Raw genomic sequence first — 17550 nt, 5'->3', positions numbered from 1 at the left:
TCACAGCTGGGAGGGCCTTAGAACAGGGGATGTCACAGCTGGGAGGGGCCTTAGAATAGGGAATGTCAGAGCTGGGAGGGCCTTAGAACAGGGGATGTCAGGGCTGGGAGGGGCCCCAGAACAGGGGATGTCAGGGCTGGGATGGGTCCCAGAGTCCAACTACGTCCTTTCACATGTCTGATCAGGACCAAGTACAGAGGAATTCCTTGTTCTTTTAAAACAGTCTACGATGACATTAGCTCTTTGGGGAGAAATCATCCTTTTGGACAATTCTGTGCCAAAACTTCAGTCTGAGAAGAAAAACACCCGATGTCCCCCAGAGGTCCACAGTTCAGGGAGTTTTCTGTCTGCCCCAGACATCATCCTGAGACGCCCTTGGACTGTCACTTGGTGAATTTTCCAAGTTTCAGTCATTTGATTCTGTTCAGCTCTGGCTGAGAGGCAGCTGATGTCTGGGTCAGAGGAGGTCCGCGAGCTCATCAGACTGAGGGCCAGTCTGGCTTTTGACCCAGACAGTCATCCTGCCTGGCTGGGGGATCCAGGGCCAGTCACTTGGCATCTCGGGGCTCTGGGAAACTCTCTGAGGCAGAGAAGGTGCCAACCTGCATGGGAAAAGGGGATTTTCTCCACTTGGAATTCCTTCTACCAATGCAGACACAGCTCTGGCCCTGGCTCTGCTGCTAAATCTTCAGCAGGGCATCTCACTTCACCCAATAGCCCAGGAGCAGCTTCACACAGGCTGGACTTGGTCCATGGGACGCCACGTTTTTCCAAAAAGCAAAGAGAGTTTTTACCAATTGGCCTTTGATTAAGTCTGTGATCCAATTAGAATGCAAATGGTCACTTCTGATGCTTCTGGTGTTTAAATTCTGATGTGTGTATCTGGGAGTAGGCTGACGTGTCTTAAGTGGCAGGGTAGACAGTGAGGTGGCGAGGCCGCTGGGAAAAGAGCAGACCAGAAGCCAGGCAGACCTGAGCTCAAATCCAGCCTCAGACACTTACTAGTTGGGTGACCCTGGGCAAGTCATTTCACCTGTATGCCTCAGTTTCCTCACCTTTAAAATGGGAATGATGTTAAACCTCCCTCCCAGGGCTATTGTAAGGATCAAATGAAATATTTGTAAAGGGCTTTGCAAACCTTCACAATGGAAATGCTTAGCTCTCAAGACTCTTGGACTTGTATTGAATTAATCCTGTTAAAAGCCTCCCGGTCACCCCACCACAAAGCCCAAGCAGTGGGATTAGCTGGCAAGGACCCTCCATTCTGGGTCAAGATGACCTGGGCTGGGATTTGGTTTCCTCCTCCATAAAATGAGAGCATTGGACTGGACGTCCTCCAGCGTCCCCCTAGCTCAGCAGACTTCAGTCCTGTGACCTCCAGAAAGTAAGGCAACAGCTGCCTGGTACCAGCAGGACAAAATTACAAAAGTGCCCAGGACAGGAGGCAGATACCAGGTCAAATGGAAACTGCATGCATAATGCTGGGAGGCCCCTTTGGAATCCTGACCTAACACGGCCCTGCCTCAGACAACAGAATGTCACATGGATGGCCCCATCACGGCCAGCTGCAGAGCAGCAATCTCCTAAGGAGATCTGGCTGGAGGCTCAGCCCCGAGATCAGATCTGCTGATGAAGCCTTGGGTGACAGGGGGATGCTGGGAGTGCAGAGAGCTCACACGGATGGGCCAAGGAGGGCCGCACAGCCAGGCCTCAGAGGGCCCCCCCAAGTCCAGTCCATACTCCTTCCCCCTTCTCTTCCCCCACTTCTCCCTCTGTCTCATTCTTTCTCCCCCTTCTCTCTCATTCTCCCTCCCCCTTCTCTCTCATTCTCCTTCTCCCTTCTCTCTCTCATTCTCTCTCTCCCTCTGTCTCTATCTCTCTCCATCTGTCTGGCTCTCTCTCTTTTCCCCTCTCCCCCTCTGTCCTCCCTCCTCACAGATGGTCTGTGTATACCACAAGATTTTCCTCTTTATCCTCACAGGCAGGCCAGCAGGAGATGGGGTCAGAGGACTAGGGTTAAAACCCTGCCTCAGACACTGTGTGACCTTTGGGCAAATCATCTGATCTCTCACTTTCCTCACCTGTCAAATGAGGACACCCCTAATGGGACTCCTGTCCTCCTGGGGCTGTTCAAGGCCCAAATGAGGACTTTTGGACACAGCTGAGACCTCAGGGCCAGCTGCCTCCTCTCCCCCACTCTCTCTGGGCTGTTGCTTTGATCTTGGCATTCCCAGACTAGCAAAGTATTGCAGATCATAGAATCAGAAGGGCCCCTGGAGGCTGGCAGGTCCACAGATGAGGGCAAGGGGCATCCTCAGGGCCGCCCGGTCAATCAGGGTTGCAGACAGCATTCACCTCTGGGATTCCTCAGCACAAGCCCTCCTTCTGTGCACTGAATCTTGTTGACTTGAACTGAATTATCGTCATTCTCTTCCACCGGAAGGAATCACAGCACCCTAGGCCTAGTGCTGGAAAGAGCTTAAGAGACCACAGGGTCTAACACCTTCCCTCCATTTCACAAAGGAGCAAACTGAGGCCCAGTTTCTGGGCCCTGGCAGGCTGTAAGTGAAGCCCGAGGGCTGGCACACCCTGAGGAGCCAGGAGGCTTTCGGCTTGAGCCTGGGCACAGGCAGAGCATCACGGGTGGCACCCAGCTGGCCACCGGGGGATGGATGTGTTGGCGGCAGCCACTCTCGAAGGGCACAGAGGCCTGGCAACCTGCCCCTGTGGAGTGCCTGACTGGCCCGATCCCCTTATTTTACAGATTAGGAAACTGAAGCCCAGAGAAGGGGAGGTCCCAGGTAAGAGGCAGAGCCTGAACCCCAACTGTTTCAAGTGCACTGGTTCTGTTTTCCCCAGTTAGAGCATCAATTCCTTCTGTCTCCCTCGCTCAGGGCACTGCTTTAACTTTCCTTTAAACTCCGGCCCCCTGTCTTTGTCTTAAACTGCCCCAACCTGCTTCTCCTTCCAGGCCGTCCACTTGAAAGTGTCCTCCCACCTCTCCTCTGACCCCTACTCCTCCACAAGTGGCTCCTATAGGAGCAACTCCTCCCCTCGGCCCACCCACCCAGTCATGGGGCATAGTGCTGGAAGGGCCCCAGAGCCAAGCATCTTAGAGATGAGGAAACTGAGGCCCAGAGAGACAGCGCCACAAAGGCAGCAAAGAGTTGCCCCTGGATGGCAGCCTCCAAATTCAACGCCCTTGCCAGGCTATCAAGCTGCCTCCCCCTCAAACCATGGACGCAATTCAGTTCCACAGCACCCACTACGTGCTGGGCACTGTGGGAGGCGCTGGGGAGACACAGACAAAATTAAATAGCGCCTGCCCTCAAGGAGCCTCCATTCCCTCGAGACAGTCTTGTCTGTGATGGCCCAGCCACCACCAAGGGATACAAGAGCAGGGGTGTCGCCATCCCTCTTGGCTCCCTGGAAGTAAATTCATCAAGGGCCTCCCCGAGGCTGAGCCCTGCAGACGCTCTCTGCGGGCACTCGGGCCAGTGCCCCTCACGCTAACTCCCGAGGAGGAGCAGGCCGGTCCTCCCGTGACTCCAGTATCCTCCCATCATGGAGATCTGGGCACCTGCCTTTGCTCCTTGACAGCAGGGCCTGCAGATGGCCCCACGCCCTCGGCCCTTTGCATTCCCTGAGCTTTTCAGAGACGGGTCTTGGCTAGATGTTTAAATGAGCTGGGTCGAGACTGCAGAAAGTACTGGTTCCCTAAGCCATGGCACCACACCTTGGCTAGTGCACTGAGTGTGTGCAGACTGCAGATTCATGGAGTGAGCCCCCAGCCAGGTGCCGCTTGTCTAGGCTGCTGTGGATGGGGTTCATGCAGAAGCAGCTGTGGGACTCTGAGCAAGTCTTTTGCCTCTGTCTGCCTCAGTCCCTCGTCTGTGAAATGGGGATAATGACAGCAGCTACCTCACAGAGTTCTTGTGGTGATCAGAAAGATACTCTCTGGAAAGTGCTTAGCAAACTTTAAAGGGCTTGGGCAGAGACTGGACAGCTGAGGTTCCCTTCACTTCAGCCTCTGGGATTCTATGTTTAAAAACTTTGGTTTTCAACTCTGTCATATGAAGAGGCTGGACCAGATTAGGTCTCTCGGGGCCCTTTCAATCCTAAATAGAAATCTGAGGAGCCTACAAATGACAAGAAACCAGCCTTCCCTCCTAGCTGCCCATTAGAAGGAACCCCCGTGTCCTTCCCTGTCACGTTCCCCGAGCCCTCCGCTCGCAGGCTTCCACACCTTCTTTTCAGATGCCTCAGTTACACCACTCTGATGACTGGGAAGAAAAGTCCCTTCCCAGGACACTGACTCGTCTCCCTCAGAACTGCTGACAGCACATAGAAGACAATTCCCTATCACCTTAGAAAGAAAAAAAGCCACCAAACAGGAAGGAGCCCATGGCTGGGAGGGAGGGAAAGGACAGAAAGTAGGGTTGACAAGAAGGCTGTGGGAGTATAGCATCTCTCCTTAGATCATACCACCGTGGAAGAACTGAAAACTTACAGGTCCCTAGAAGTATCTCTGAAAACAGCCGCACCAAACCCCTGAAGCTTGGGACAGTGCCTCCTCCACCCTGGAAGCACCCTGGAAACTCTTTAACAAAGAGTTAAAAGTCAAGAAACATACTGGAAAAGAATGAGCAAACAATGGGAAAAGATTCTGACCATAGAAAATTACTATGATGACAAGAGAGATCAAAACACATACTCAACACAACCAAAGCCTCCAAGAAAAAAACATGAATTGGTTTCAAGTCATGGAAGGGCTCAAAAAGAATTCTGAAAATCAAATAAGATAGAAGAACAACTGGGAAGCAAATGATATAAAAAAATCATGAGAAAAGAGTCAGTGGCTTGGTAAAGGAGACACACAAAAAAATGCTGAAGAAAATAACACCTTAAAAAACAGACTAGGACAAATGGTAAAAGAGGTCCAAAAAGCCAATGAGGAGAAGAATGCCTTAAAAACCAGAAATGGCCAGATGGAAAAGGAGGTACTAAAAGCTCACTGAAGAAAATAATTCCTTAAAAATTAGAATGGAGCAACTGGAAGCTAATGACTATGTGAGAAATCAAGAATCAATAAAACAAAACCAAAAGAATGAAAAGAATAGAAGACAATGTGAAATATCTCATTGGAAAAATAATTGACCTGCAAAATAGATCCAGGAGAGATAATTTAAAAAAATTTGGACTACCTGAATGCCATGATCAAAAAAAGAGCCTAGACATCATCTTTCAAGAAATTATCAAGGAAAACTGTCCTGATATTCTAGTACCAGAGGGCAAAATAGAAATTGAAAGAATCCACTGACCACTTCTTGAAAGAGATCCCAAAATGAAAACTCCCAGAAATACAGCCAAATTCCAGAGCTCCCAGGTCGAGGAGAAAATATTGCAAGCAGCCAGAAAGAAACAATTCGAGTATTGTGGAGCTACAATCAGGATAACACAAGATTTAGCAGCTTCTACATTAAAGAATCAGAGGGCTTGGAATATGATATTCCAGAGGGCAAAGGAGCTAGGATTACAACCAAGAATCACCTATTCAGCAAAAGTGGGCACAATCCTTCAGGGGAAAAATGGATATTCAATGAAATAGAGGGCTTTCAAGCATTCTTGATGAAAAGACCAGAGCTGAAATGAAAATTTGACTTTCAAATGCAAGACTCAAGAGAAGCATAAAAAGGTAAACTGGAAAGGGAAATCATAAGGCACTTATTAAAGTTGAACTGTTTACATTCCTACATGGGAAGGTGACACTTATAATTCATAAGAACTTTCTCATTATTAGGGCAGTTAGAAGAAGTACATATATATACAGAGGTCACAGGTATAAGTTGAATATGAAGGGATGACAGCCTAAAAAATAAAATTAAAGGGGTGACAGAGGAATGCACTGGGAGAAAGGTAAAGATAGAATGTGGTCAATTACCTCACGTAAAAGAGGCAAGAAAAAGCTTTTACAGAGAAGAAGCTGGGGAAGGTGAGAGGGAGGGAGTGAACCTTAGTCTCATCAGAATTGGCTCAAAGAGGGAATAATATACACATTCAACTGGGTATAGAAATCCACCCTACCCTACAGGAAAGTAGGAGGGGAAGGGGACTTGGAGGGAGGTGATAGAAGAAAGGGCAGATTTGGGGAGGGAGCAGTCAGAAACAAAACTCCTTTGAGGAAAGGCAGGGTGAAAGGAGAGAGAGAACAGAATAAACAGGGGTGGGGGGAATAGGAGGGAGGGAAATACAGTTAGTAATCCTAAATGTGAAAAAAAATTTGAAGCAAGTTTCTCTGATAAAGGCCTCATTTCTCAAACATAAAGAGAATCAAGTCAAATTTATAAAAATAAGAGCCATTTCCCAAATGATAAATGATCAAAAGGCATGAACAGTTTTCAGAGGAAGTAATCAAAGCCATCTACAGCTACATGAAAAAATGTTCTAACTCACTATTGATTGGAGAAATGAAAATTAAAACGATTCTGAGGTACTACCTCACCCCTATTAGATGTGCTAATAGGACAGAAAGGAAAAATAATGTTGGAGGGGATGTGGGGAAAATTAGACATAAGTGCACTGTTGGTGGAGTTGTAAACTGATTTAACCACTCTGTAGAGCAATTTAGCACTATGCCCAAAGGACTATAAAACTGTGCATATCCTTTGATTAGCAATACCACTACTAGATCGATATCCCAAAGAGACAAAAAACAAAAAGGAAGACATATATGTACAAAAATATTTAGAGCAGCTCTTTTCTGGTGGCAAAAGAACTGGAAATTGAGGGGATGTCCACCAATTGGGGAATGACTGAACAAACTGTGGTGAATGTGATGGAATATTATTGTGCTATAAGAAATGATGAGCAGAATGCTCTCAGTAAAACCTGAAAGACTTACAGAAACTGATGCAAAGTGAAATGTACTGTGTACAAAGTAACAGCAATATTGTAAGATGATCAACTGTGAATGACTTAGCTCTTCTCAGCAATACAATGATTTAAGATAACTAAGAACTCATGCTGAAAAATCATCCCCAGAGAAAGAACTGATGGCATCTGAACACAGATTGAAGCAGACTTTTTTTACTTTCTTATTTGTCTTGAGGTTGTTTTTGTGCGTGTGTGTACGTGTGATTTTCTTTCACAACATGAGTATTATGGAAGTGTTTTGCATGACTACACATGGATGATCTCTATCAAATTGCTTGCCTTCTCAATGAGGGGGTGAAGAGGGAGGAAGAGAGAGAATTTGGAGCTCAAAGTTTTAAAAAACTAGTGTTAAAATTGTTTTTACATGTAATTGGGGAAAAATAAAATACTAAGCAAAATATAAATAAATAAATGCTTACTGATTGCTATGTACATGTCTATACACACATATATAAGAACCTAAGTTTCTTGAGCGCAAAGACTGTTTCTGTCTTTGTGTCCCTAGTATATGGTAGGTACTTAATTAATACCTGTTGACTGGTGAAAAGACATGGGCCTGAAACTGGCGGACATCTGGGAGGAGATGAAAGCTGGGAGCGATGGGTGGGGTGAGGAGTCAGGCCTGGGATGGAGGAGAAGAAACAGACAGGTAGGATGAGCTGAGATCAGTCTAGGACAGGAGTGTAGAAGAGGTTGGAAGGATGAGGGGATCCAGGGTTTTCGATCATGGAAGGGACCTTGAGATGGGAAAGTCATCCAGTCCAGCCCTCCCATTTTACAAGGGTGGGGGCCGGAGGTGTGAAGGGCAGGAGGCTGGGCAGGGATGGAAGGGAAGAGGGGTATAAGGGGAAGGGGAAAGGAGAGGGGGATGGTGGGAAGGGGGAGAGGGATGGAAAGAGGAGGGGATGGAGGGAGATGAAGGAGGAGGGGGAGAGGTGGGAAAGTGGGATGGAGAAGGAGGGGGATGGTGGGAGAGGGGTGAAAGGGGTGGAGGAGAGAGAGATGGAAAGGAGAGGGGGATGAAGGGGAAAGGAGAAAAGTGGGGGAGGGGGATGGAGAGAGAGAAAGATGCATGGGGAAGAAGATGGAGGGGGAGAGGTGGAGGGGGATGGGGGGAGGATGGAGGGGGAGGGGGGGAAAGGGAAGGAGGGCAGAAGGGGAGGGGACGGAGGTGGGGGCGGGGCCCGAGCGATTTAAGGACGCGGGCCTGGGGGCAGGGCCAGGCTCGGGCCGGCCGGTCCCTCCCTCCCAGGGCCCGGGAGCGGCGGGCGGGGGCGGGCCGGTCTGGCCTGGGCCTTGACTCACCTCCTCCTTGGCTCGGGACCTTTCACTTCCGCAAACAAAAACGAGCTCACTCTCACGTGACGGGGCCCGAGCCTTCTTCCGCCAATCAAAACAGGCCCCTCCCCACCGCGCCTCCCCCTCTGCAGAGTCCTGAAGCCTGATGACTCGGGCTCGAGGACTAGGGAGCTGACGGCCGGAAGCGGGAGGACGGCCGGAAGGGGGCGGTCTGGGTGTCTTTTTTTTTTTTTAATTTTTTGTAACCGCCCAATCAGAGGGCGCGGGGAGAGGGAAGGCAGGCGGTGACCGGAAAAGGGGCGGCCATGTGAGTGCAGGGCGGAAGAGGCGGGGAGGAGGGCCTGGGAATCGACATGTTGATGAGGGGCAATAGGCCTCGCCCTCTTAAAGGGACAAGGTGCCTCTTGAGGTCCCACTCCCTCTCACCCCCCTCCCCGAGTTCCAGACATTCCTCCAAGACTAAAAGTTGGAGGGAAGGGGCTGAGCTGCTCGAGTGAAGAGAGTTTCCTATAGGAGCACAGATTTAAATATTAAAGGGACCTTAGAGCCCATTTTACAAATGGGGAAACTGAGGCACGGAGAAGTTGAAGTGGTGGGCCCAGGGTCACACGGCTGATAGATGTTTGTTGACTGACTAGAGAGGCGAATTAGATTTCAGCAGAGCATCTGCCTAGATGTAAAGATGCGGACTGCATTTCATTTCTTGAGATTTGAGAGCTCATCATAGACTTAGAGCCGGAAGGAACCTCAGAAGCCGTCTAGACCAACCCCCTCATTTTACAGAGAGGGAAACTGAGGCCCAAGGAGGGACGTGACTTGTCCAAGGTCTCATGGATAATAAGCAGCAGAATCCGTGGTGAGAAGCAGATGATGCAAGAGCTGTTGCAGAGGTGCAACGGGCAGGGCATTAGGTGTGGGTCTAAGGAAAGCCAGTAAGCCAAGGGTGACCCCGGGGTTTCAGGTTGGGCGGTTGACCAGGATGAGGAGGTCAGGAAGAGGAACGGATTGAGGAGAAAGACCAAGACTGGCTGGAGGAGCCAGAAGCGCTGGCGGAACTTCCAGCGGACTGCGGGCAGGTGGATGCAGATGTGGGGGGACCCCTCAGAGCTAGGGGGGCAGCTCCGGGCATGAGCCACACCCGAGCCGCAGGTGCCGTGGGAAGACCAGTCATCCGGCCGAGGACAGTCATCCGGCCAGCCTTTCTTACTCACCTGCTCGGGGCGATCACTGCGCAAAGGACTAAAGGTGGAAAGAAAGACAAGACCGTTTACTCCCGAGGAGCTCAAGGAGTAATGGAACGACGAAGGAAAAACAAGCATGTACAAACGAGATCCCCTGAACGCGGGGAAGGAGCTGGCAGGAAAGGCGGGTGGAAAGGCTTCTTCCAGTGGGTCAGCCGTTAGCTGGCACTAAAGGGAGGCCAGGAGGCAGAGAGGTGTCTTTATCTGTAAAATAGAGGGATTGGACTTCTAGTCCCAAACCTATAACCCTCTGAGTGACACAGAATGAGAAGGGCGGCAGTGGTGGGAATGTTCACACGCTGGGGATCCCCAAACGAGCTAGAGGGTGGCAGAGCTGTAGCGTGCATTACGAACTCCAAAGTGTGTCCTGAGCGAGGACCGGAGGTAGGAATATAATGTAACTCTTTTTGTGGGTGTGGTGGGGGGCGGGGGGATCCCTCTGGGAGCACCTGCGAACTTGGGGTGCAAAGTCTCGAGTGGGGAGAGATGCGGGACACTCCACAGGGCAGTGTCCCGCGGACTCCTCTGGGGACACCAGGACGCTATTGCCGTAAGGGGAGGCAGCAGTCTCTCCGGACTGGCCGGAGAGAAGTTCACCTGGAGGCCAGCCACCAGGGGGAGGAAGCAAGCCATTTGGTGGCTGCCAGTTTTGATGACTTTGTCTTCCTAACTAGACGCGGAGCTCAGGTGGTTCCTACCTGCTGGAGGAGCTCAAATGTTTCTCGATTCCCTGGAGCACTGCCCCCATCACCCCACCCTCTAGAGATCGTCCCCGCGCCCCACAGCTGTGTCTTTCCACAGACCCACCAAGTCCTGGCAGTCTGACCTTCCTGCCCCCCCACACTTGCCTGTGACCCCTGCCTGGTCTGACCCCGTTTCTGTCTTCCAAACCACTCCACTTCTGACCTCTCCATCTCCAGGGCTCACACAGCTGGCGCTCCGGCTTCGTGTGTTCATGCCCTGAGTCTGGGCCATCCTGAGCTCTCCCGCTCCCCACATCAGACAGAATTTGGAAGAGGTTGGCAAGACTGGGAGGTCACAAGATCCTAGAATGTCACAACCAAATGGGACCATTAAGGCAGGTCCATAGGTCCAGGGGTAAGAACTCTGGGTTCAGATCCTGCTTCTATCACTTACTAACTGTGTGACCTTGAGCAAGTCACTATACATCCCTAAGCCTCAATTTCTTCATCTGTAAAATGAAAAGTTGGACAAGCTGCCTCTCAGGGTCTCTTTCAGGTCTAAGTCAGTCACTCCCTCCCCTCTAGGCATTAGCTTTTTATTTACTAAATTTATAAATTTATCAAAAATTTACAAAATGAGGGGGCTGGTCCCGTTCTCTGACATCCCATTCAGTTCTAAACCCTATAATCACCCAAAATAATGTTGGAAGTGTATTGGCAGATCAGAAATGGCTCTTGTCCTATCTATCAAATCTATTTTCACTGTTTGCACACCACCATGACCTGAAATCAAACTCTGAGCCACATGCTGATAAGGTTAAAGGAATGTTGCAGTGTAAGCATGAAGCAGCAAGCTACCAGCCTCCAACATGTTACTCCTAGTGGCAGCCTGCCATAGTGGGAAAAGCACTGGGTTTGTAGTCAACAGAAACCTGGGTTCAAACTTAAATGTGGGTTCAAATCCTGGCTTTGACACTTAGTAGCTGTATGACCTTGGGTAATTCATTCCACCTTTGCCTTAGTTTCATCTGCTGGGGATAAAGACCTGTAGTCCACAGGTTTATTTTGGACTCTGACAAGATAATGTCTGTAGAGAGGCTTGCAAACCTGTGAGTACTATAAATTATAATTATTTGGATCGATGGGGACATTGAAAATTTTGGTGAAGGCATAATTGAGGAATCTTTCCTCTGAGCTTCCTAGCTGTGTGACCCTGGGCAAGTCACTTAACCTCTGCCTGACTCAGTTTCCTCATCTGTAAAATGGGAATAATAGTAGTTGCATGGGAGTAATAATAATAATAGCTCCCCAGGACCATTGTGGGGATCAAATGAGATCATATTTGTAAAGCGCTATGTAAGTGTTAGCTATGATAATAATTATTTTTTCAGGCTTGTTGTTCATCATTCCCCTTCTCTCATTCGACATTCCCTAAGTTGTTGCTTCCTTCCCTGTGTCTTGTCTTTGCCAAATTTCCTTCAGATCTGGACGGCATGCCTGCTATCCTCTTTCGAGGCTCAGCTCAGAAACCACCTTCTTCAGGAGCCCTCCCTGCCAGATCCCCAGCTGGGTATTAATACTGAATCTCTCCTCAAATTAGTGTCAATATCTTTATCTGAAAATAAAAATTTGTTATGGGATTAGATTTGGAGCTAGAAGAGATTTGTACATGTTATGTATACACATATGACATGTATACATATATACACTATACTCCATATTCTACATATGATGCTATATAAATGTTAGTTATTATTTATTAAAATTTTATTTATATATTTACTTTATTATTTGTTATTATTTTATTGTTTATTATTATTATTATTAACAATTTTTAAAGAATTGGAAAGTCTTATGCTTTCTATCAAGACCAGTAAAAAAAAATTTACCTGCCCAAACAATGGGAGATTATTTACAAAAAGTTATTTTTGTGTCTCTAGAAAAGAAAGTATTTATTTTCCCATAGTTGATACATGCCAAGTAAGTGAAATTTGGCATTGTGGTCTGGTCTTATATCCATAAATGTGGAATTGCCTGAACTATAAAGTCACAAACCAGGAAATATTTCAGATTAGTTTAAATATGTGCCATCTCTAAACATAAGGTGCAACTCCGAAATGAATTCTTTTTCGGGAGTTGAAAACATAAAACAAAACATATGACTTGATTTGCTATGTGATAAGATATGATATGTGATGTGTTTTGATACGATGATACCATATGATGTGATATCCATAATAGGGGTGGGGTATTATATGTGCTCTCTGACACAAAGCTAAATACTGTGCTAAAAAGTTGTCCTTGAGGACAGTCACACCACCCCCAGCTCATGTCCCTGTTCACTCTCTCATTGCTTGATGGCAATTTGGTAAATATGTTCTGGGATATCTCAGAAATGTTGAAAAGATCTACACTCTCTTCAATTAATTTGAGCCTCCCTTATTTCTATAATCCCACCATGTTTTTGCCCTTCTGCACTGAAGCTGTTGGGGGTGGGGGGGGGGCGTTGCTATATTCATATATATAATTAAACCTGTTTTTAAGCAGGTGACATATGACTCTCTCAGGTTAGCAAAGCACCTGCTATACATGTATGTAAAAACTGTGCCTTGTTCTGGTTGCCCTGACCTCCCCTTCCTCCCCTTCTGGTCTATAGAGTAGGTTTCTAAGTAGCCAGTATAAACAGGTAATAGCAGGAAATTAGATAACAAAAGGGAACCAGGAAGTCACAGACAAACCATCCCAAAGCTCAAAGGAGCAAAATTTACAAACTGCATCATATATTAACCAGAATTCACATCCTGGTAGTATGTGTTGAATCAGGAGAAGACACCTAGGCACTGCTGTCAGGACCTTCTGCTCCTATGATATGTAAATCCCAGACAAATTCCAGACCTCCACAGCAGAACAGCAAAAAGGTGCTTATACTTTATAAGTTTTACCACTAACGTTGAGATGATTTGGATGTGTTAATGAACTAACCCCAAAGTGGCACAGAAAAGAATTAGTCTGCTTCCTCAAAAACCCCTATAAAATGAGACCTCAAACTCCTGCCTACCCCCCAATCCTTCTTCCATCTCCATTGGGTGCATACTGCCAAGTGCCCCTAACTCTAATTGATGCTTATGAGAGTGATCTTCTCTGCACCTTCCACTCACTATCTTCTTCACAACACTACCTGACTCCCTTCACCATCCCATCCCCTTGTCCCCAAGTTGTCTACTCTGTACCCCCTTCACTGCTTGTCTCTGTACCCTCTGCCCTGGGGGCAGCTGGCACTGATAGGCAACTCTGCTTATGGTTGGTCACAAGGGAGCAGGGGCCCTAGTCACAGTTCCAGGGCCAAGAACACTGGCATTTGCGGCTGTAAGGGAGCAGGAGCTCCCCCCGGGTAAAGACCAGAGTGCAGACCAGGAGAGCAGTCACCACACCTCTCCCAGGATCACACCATCTTAGAAGCATCAAAAACTTACAGACCTCCAGAACTAGCTCAGAAAATAGCAGCACAAAAAAGCCTGAAGCTTGGCATGGTGCCTCCCCACTCCCAAGTAAGCAGAGTCCAAGTTTAACATAAAATTCAAAGTCAAGAAATAGGTTGAAAAAAATGAGCAAACAACGAAAAAAGAACTTGACCAGAAAAGCACTACTATGATGTCAGGAAAGGTGAAGACGTAAACTTAGAAGAAAGCAACAATGAGAAGACAACTAGAGGCAAAGCCTCAAAAAAAAAAATGCTAATTTGACCCAAGGCCAGCAAGAATTCCTGGAAACTGTAAAGAAAGATATAAGAGTGATAGAGGAAAAAATGGGAAAAGAAATGAGTGATGCCAGAAGATCACAAAAAGAGAATTGTTGTTGTTCTTTGTTTTCAACAAGGACCAGTGACATCTTGGGGGACATCTTGACTTGCTGAAGAATTGGATTTAAGTGAGGCAGAGTCATCAGCCTCACTCTCTCTTCCAGAGTCATCGAAGTCTAGTGGCAAGACAAAAGTTGAGAGGATTGGCAGTGGCCTGGGATGCAGTGGATGATCTTGGTGTCCTTGATGTCTGACCAAGCTCTAAGCACTCCACAGCACCTGCTTCAGCCATGTCAATGGCCGTTGGAACAAATTGTTCTCATCTGTCCATACAGCTGGGCAAAGTCTTCACATGGTTGGGTAGACAACCCCTTAAGTCACTGATGGTTTGAGGCTTGTTGGTTATCCTTAACCTGGTTTAGCCCATCTGCCAAGGTGGTTTTACCAGGGTGACTGCTATGCATGCTACAGCTTCTTGGAGCCTTAGGTAAGAGTTGGGTGACAGATGGACATTAAAGGTGGATGAACAGCCCTCACACCAGAGGTGCTATCCTACCAAGCACCAGAGAATTAACAACTTAGTTAAAGAGGCACACGTATACACACACACACACACACACACACACACACACACACACACACAAACTGAAGAAAATAATACCTTAAAAAACAGAATTGGCCCAATGGTAAAAGAAGCAGAAAAATTCACTGAAGAAAAGAACTCCTTTAAAAACAGAATTGGTCAAATGGAAAAGAGGTATAAAAATTCACTGAAGAAAACAATTCTTTAAAAATTAGATTTGGGCAAGTGGAAGCTAATGACTCCATGAGACTTCAAGAAACAATAAAAACAAAGTCAAAAGAATGAAAAAATAAGAGACAACGTGAAATATCTAATTGGTAAAACAACTGACCTGGAAAATAGATCAAAGAGAGATAATTTAAGAATAATGGGACTTCCTCAAAGCCAAGATCAAAAAAAGAATCTAAACATCATATTTCAAGAAATTAGCAAGGAAAACTGCCCTGATATCTTAGATCCAGAAAGTAAAATAGACATTGAAAGACTTCACTGATCACCTCCTGAAAGAGATTCCAAAATGAAGACTCCCATGGATATTATAACCAAATTCCAGAGCCATCAGGTCAAGGAGAAAATATTGCAAGCAGCCAGAAAGAAACAATTCAAGTATCATGGAGCCACAAACAGGATCACACAAGACTTAGCAGTTTCCATATTAAAGGATTGCTTGGAATATGATATTCCAGAAGGAAAAGAAGCTTAGGATTATAATTAAAAACTGAGTATAATCCTTTAGGGAAAAAATGGATGTTTTATGAAATAGAGGACTTTCAGGTATTCTTGATGAAAAGACCATTTGACTTTCAAACATGAGACTTCAAGAGAAACATAAAAAGGTAAACATGAGAGAGAAATCCTAAGGAACTCAGTAAGGTTAAACTGTTTACATTCCTGTATGGGAAGATGATACATGTAATTCCTAAGAATTTTATCATTATTAGAGGAGTTAAAGGGAGTTTACATAGAGAGAAGGCATGGATGTGAGTTGGTTATGTTGGGATGATCTCCAAAAAAAAGATTGTACAGGTGAGAAAGAGGGATGCTTTGGGAGAAGGAGAAAGGGAGAGGTAGAATGGGGAAAATTTTCTCACGTAAAGGAGGCATGCATGGAAGAGATTTTAAGAGCCTTACTCTCACTAGAATTGGTTCGAAGAGGGAAGACTATATATACACCCTCAGTTGGGTATAGAAATCTCTTACCTAATAGGAAGATAGGAGTTAAGAGATAAAGGGGAGGGGGAGAGGGAGGGAGAAATGATAAGGGGGAGGGCAGATTAAGGGAGGCAGTGGTCAGAAGTAAGACAGACTTTTGAGAAGGGACAGGAGAGAGAGAGAGAGAAAAAGAAGGATAAACAGAAAAATGGGATGGAGGGAAATGCACAATTAGTGATCATAGCTGTGAATGTGAACGGGATGAGCTTACACATAGAATGGGAGTAGATAGCAAAATGGATCGGAAAACAGAATCCAACCACATGTTGTATACAAAAGACACACTTAGGACAGAAAGACACAAAGTTGAAATGAAGGGCTGGGGCAGACTCTGTTATGCTTTAGCCAAAGTGAAGAGGTCAGGGGTGACAATCATGATCTCAAACAAAGCAAAAGCAAAATCAGACCTAACTGAAAGAGATAATTAGGGAAACTATGTTTTTTTAAAAAAATTATTCGTTTTTAGTTTTCAACATTCACTCCCATAAGATTTTGAGTTCTAATTTTCTCCCCCTCCCTCAGCTCCCTCCTTCCCCCAGATAGCATGCAATCTGGTATAGGCTATACGTGTGCAACCATATTAAACATATTTCCATATTAGTCATGTTGTAAAGAAGAATTAGAACCAAAGGGGAAAACGACGAGAAAGAGGAAACAAACAAAAAAATAGCATGCTTTGATCTGCGTTCAGACTCCATAGTCCTTTCTCTGCACGTGATTAGCGTCGGGAAACTACATTTTGCTAAAAGGTACCAAAAACGATGAAGTAATAAAAATTTTTTTACAAGTTTCTCTAGCAAAAGCCTCATTTCTCAAATATATAGGGAACTGGGTCAAATGAATAAAGATAAGAGTCATTCCCCAATTGATAAGTAGTCAAAGGATATGAACAGGCAGTTTTCAAAAGAAGAAATCAAAGATATCTATAATCATATGAAAAAGTGCTCTAAAGCATTATTGGCTAGAGAAAGGCAAATTAAAAATAGCTGTGAGGTACCACCTTACCCTATCAGAAATGGCAAATGCTGAAGGGAATGAGGGAAAATAGGTACATTAATGAATTGTTGGTAGAGTAGTGAACTGGTCCAGCCATTCTGGAGAACAATATGGAACTATGCCCAAGGGGCTACCTAAGGGTGCATACCTTTTGCTAACAGCAATGCCTCTACTAGGTCTGTGTCCCAGAGCAATCAAAGTAAAAAGAAAAGGACCTATATGTACAAAAACATTGATGGCAACTCCTTTCGTGGTGGCAAAGAATTGGAAATCAAGGGGCTGCTTAGGGTCAATTAGAAAATGACTAAACAAGTTGTGGTGTATGATTATGAAGGAATTCACTTTTGTGCTATAAGAAATATTGAGAGGGTGGTTTCAGAAAAAAAAACAAACATATGAACTGATGCAAAGTGAAGTGAGAAGAACCAGGAGATCATTGTGCACAGTAACATCATTATTTAAATGATGATCAACTATGAAAGGCTTGGCTACAATGATCCCAGACAATCCCAAAGGACTCATGATGAAAAAATGCTATGACCCACCTCCAAAGAGAGAGAGCTGATGAACTCTGAGTGCAAGCTGAAGTATAATTTTCTTTCTAATAATAAATAAATAAATAAAATTTTTTCTCTCTTTCTTTCTCTTTGTTTTTCTTTATTTCTTCCTTCTTTCCTTCCTTTATTTATTTCTCTCTTTCTTTTTGCTTTTTTTTGGTGATATGGCTAATATGGAAATATGTTTTGCGTGATTTCACATGTATAATTGATATCATGTTGTTTGCCTTCTCAGTGGGTAGAGGAG

General features: G+C 45.8%; 1 protein-coding gene across 7 annotated transcripts in view; it reads right to left on the bottom strand.

Annotated features, from left to right (window-relative positions):
• PLA2G6 (phospholipase A2 group VI) overlaps positions 1-8296 on the bottom strand; it is a 49385-nt gene extending 41089 nt beyond the window's left edge. For 2 of the 7 annotated variants that reach the window (XM_027871477.1, XM_027871514.1), the window contains exons 1-2: positions 8239-8290; positions 7464-7555 (exon numbers count right to left, since the gene is read on the bottom strand). The gene's annotated coding sequence lies outside the window, so the exon portion shown is untranslated. Of the gene's footprint in view, positions 1-7463; positions 7556-8238 lie in introns of those variants that run through there. The other 5 variants (XM_027871491.1, XM_027871454.1, XM_027871439.1 and 2 more) reach the window with 4 other exon arrangements.
• Between the last annotated feature and the right edge of the window lie 9254 nt (positions 8297-17550).

Source organism: Vombatus ursinus, unplaced genomic scaffold (genome assembly GCF_900497805.2).
Source record: "Vombatus ursinus unplaced genomic scaffold, bare-nosed wombat genome assembly UNPS02003292.1, whole genome shotgun sequence".
NCBI lineage: Eukaryota > Metazoa > Chordata > Mammalia > Diprotodontia > Vombatidae > Vombatus > Vombatus ursinus.
The sequence above is the reverse complement of the archived record's forward strand: the minus strand, read 5'-3'. Positions and strand labels throughout refer to the sequence as shown.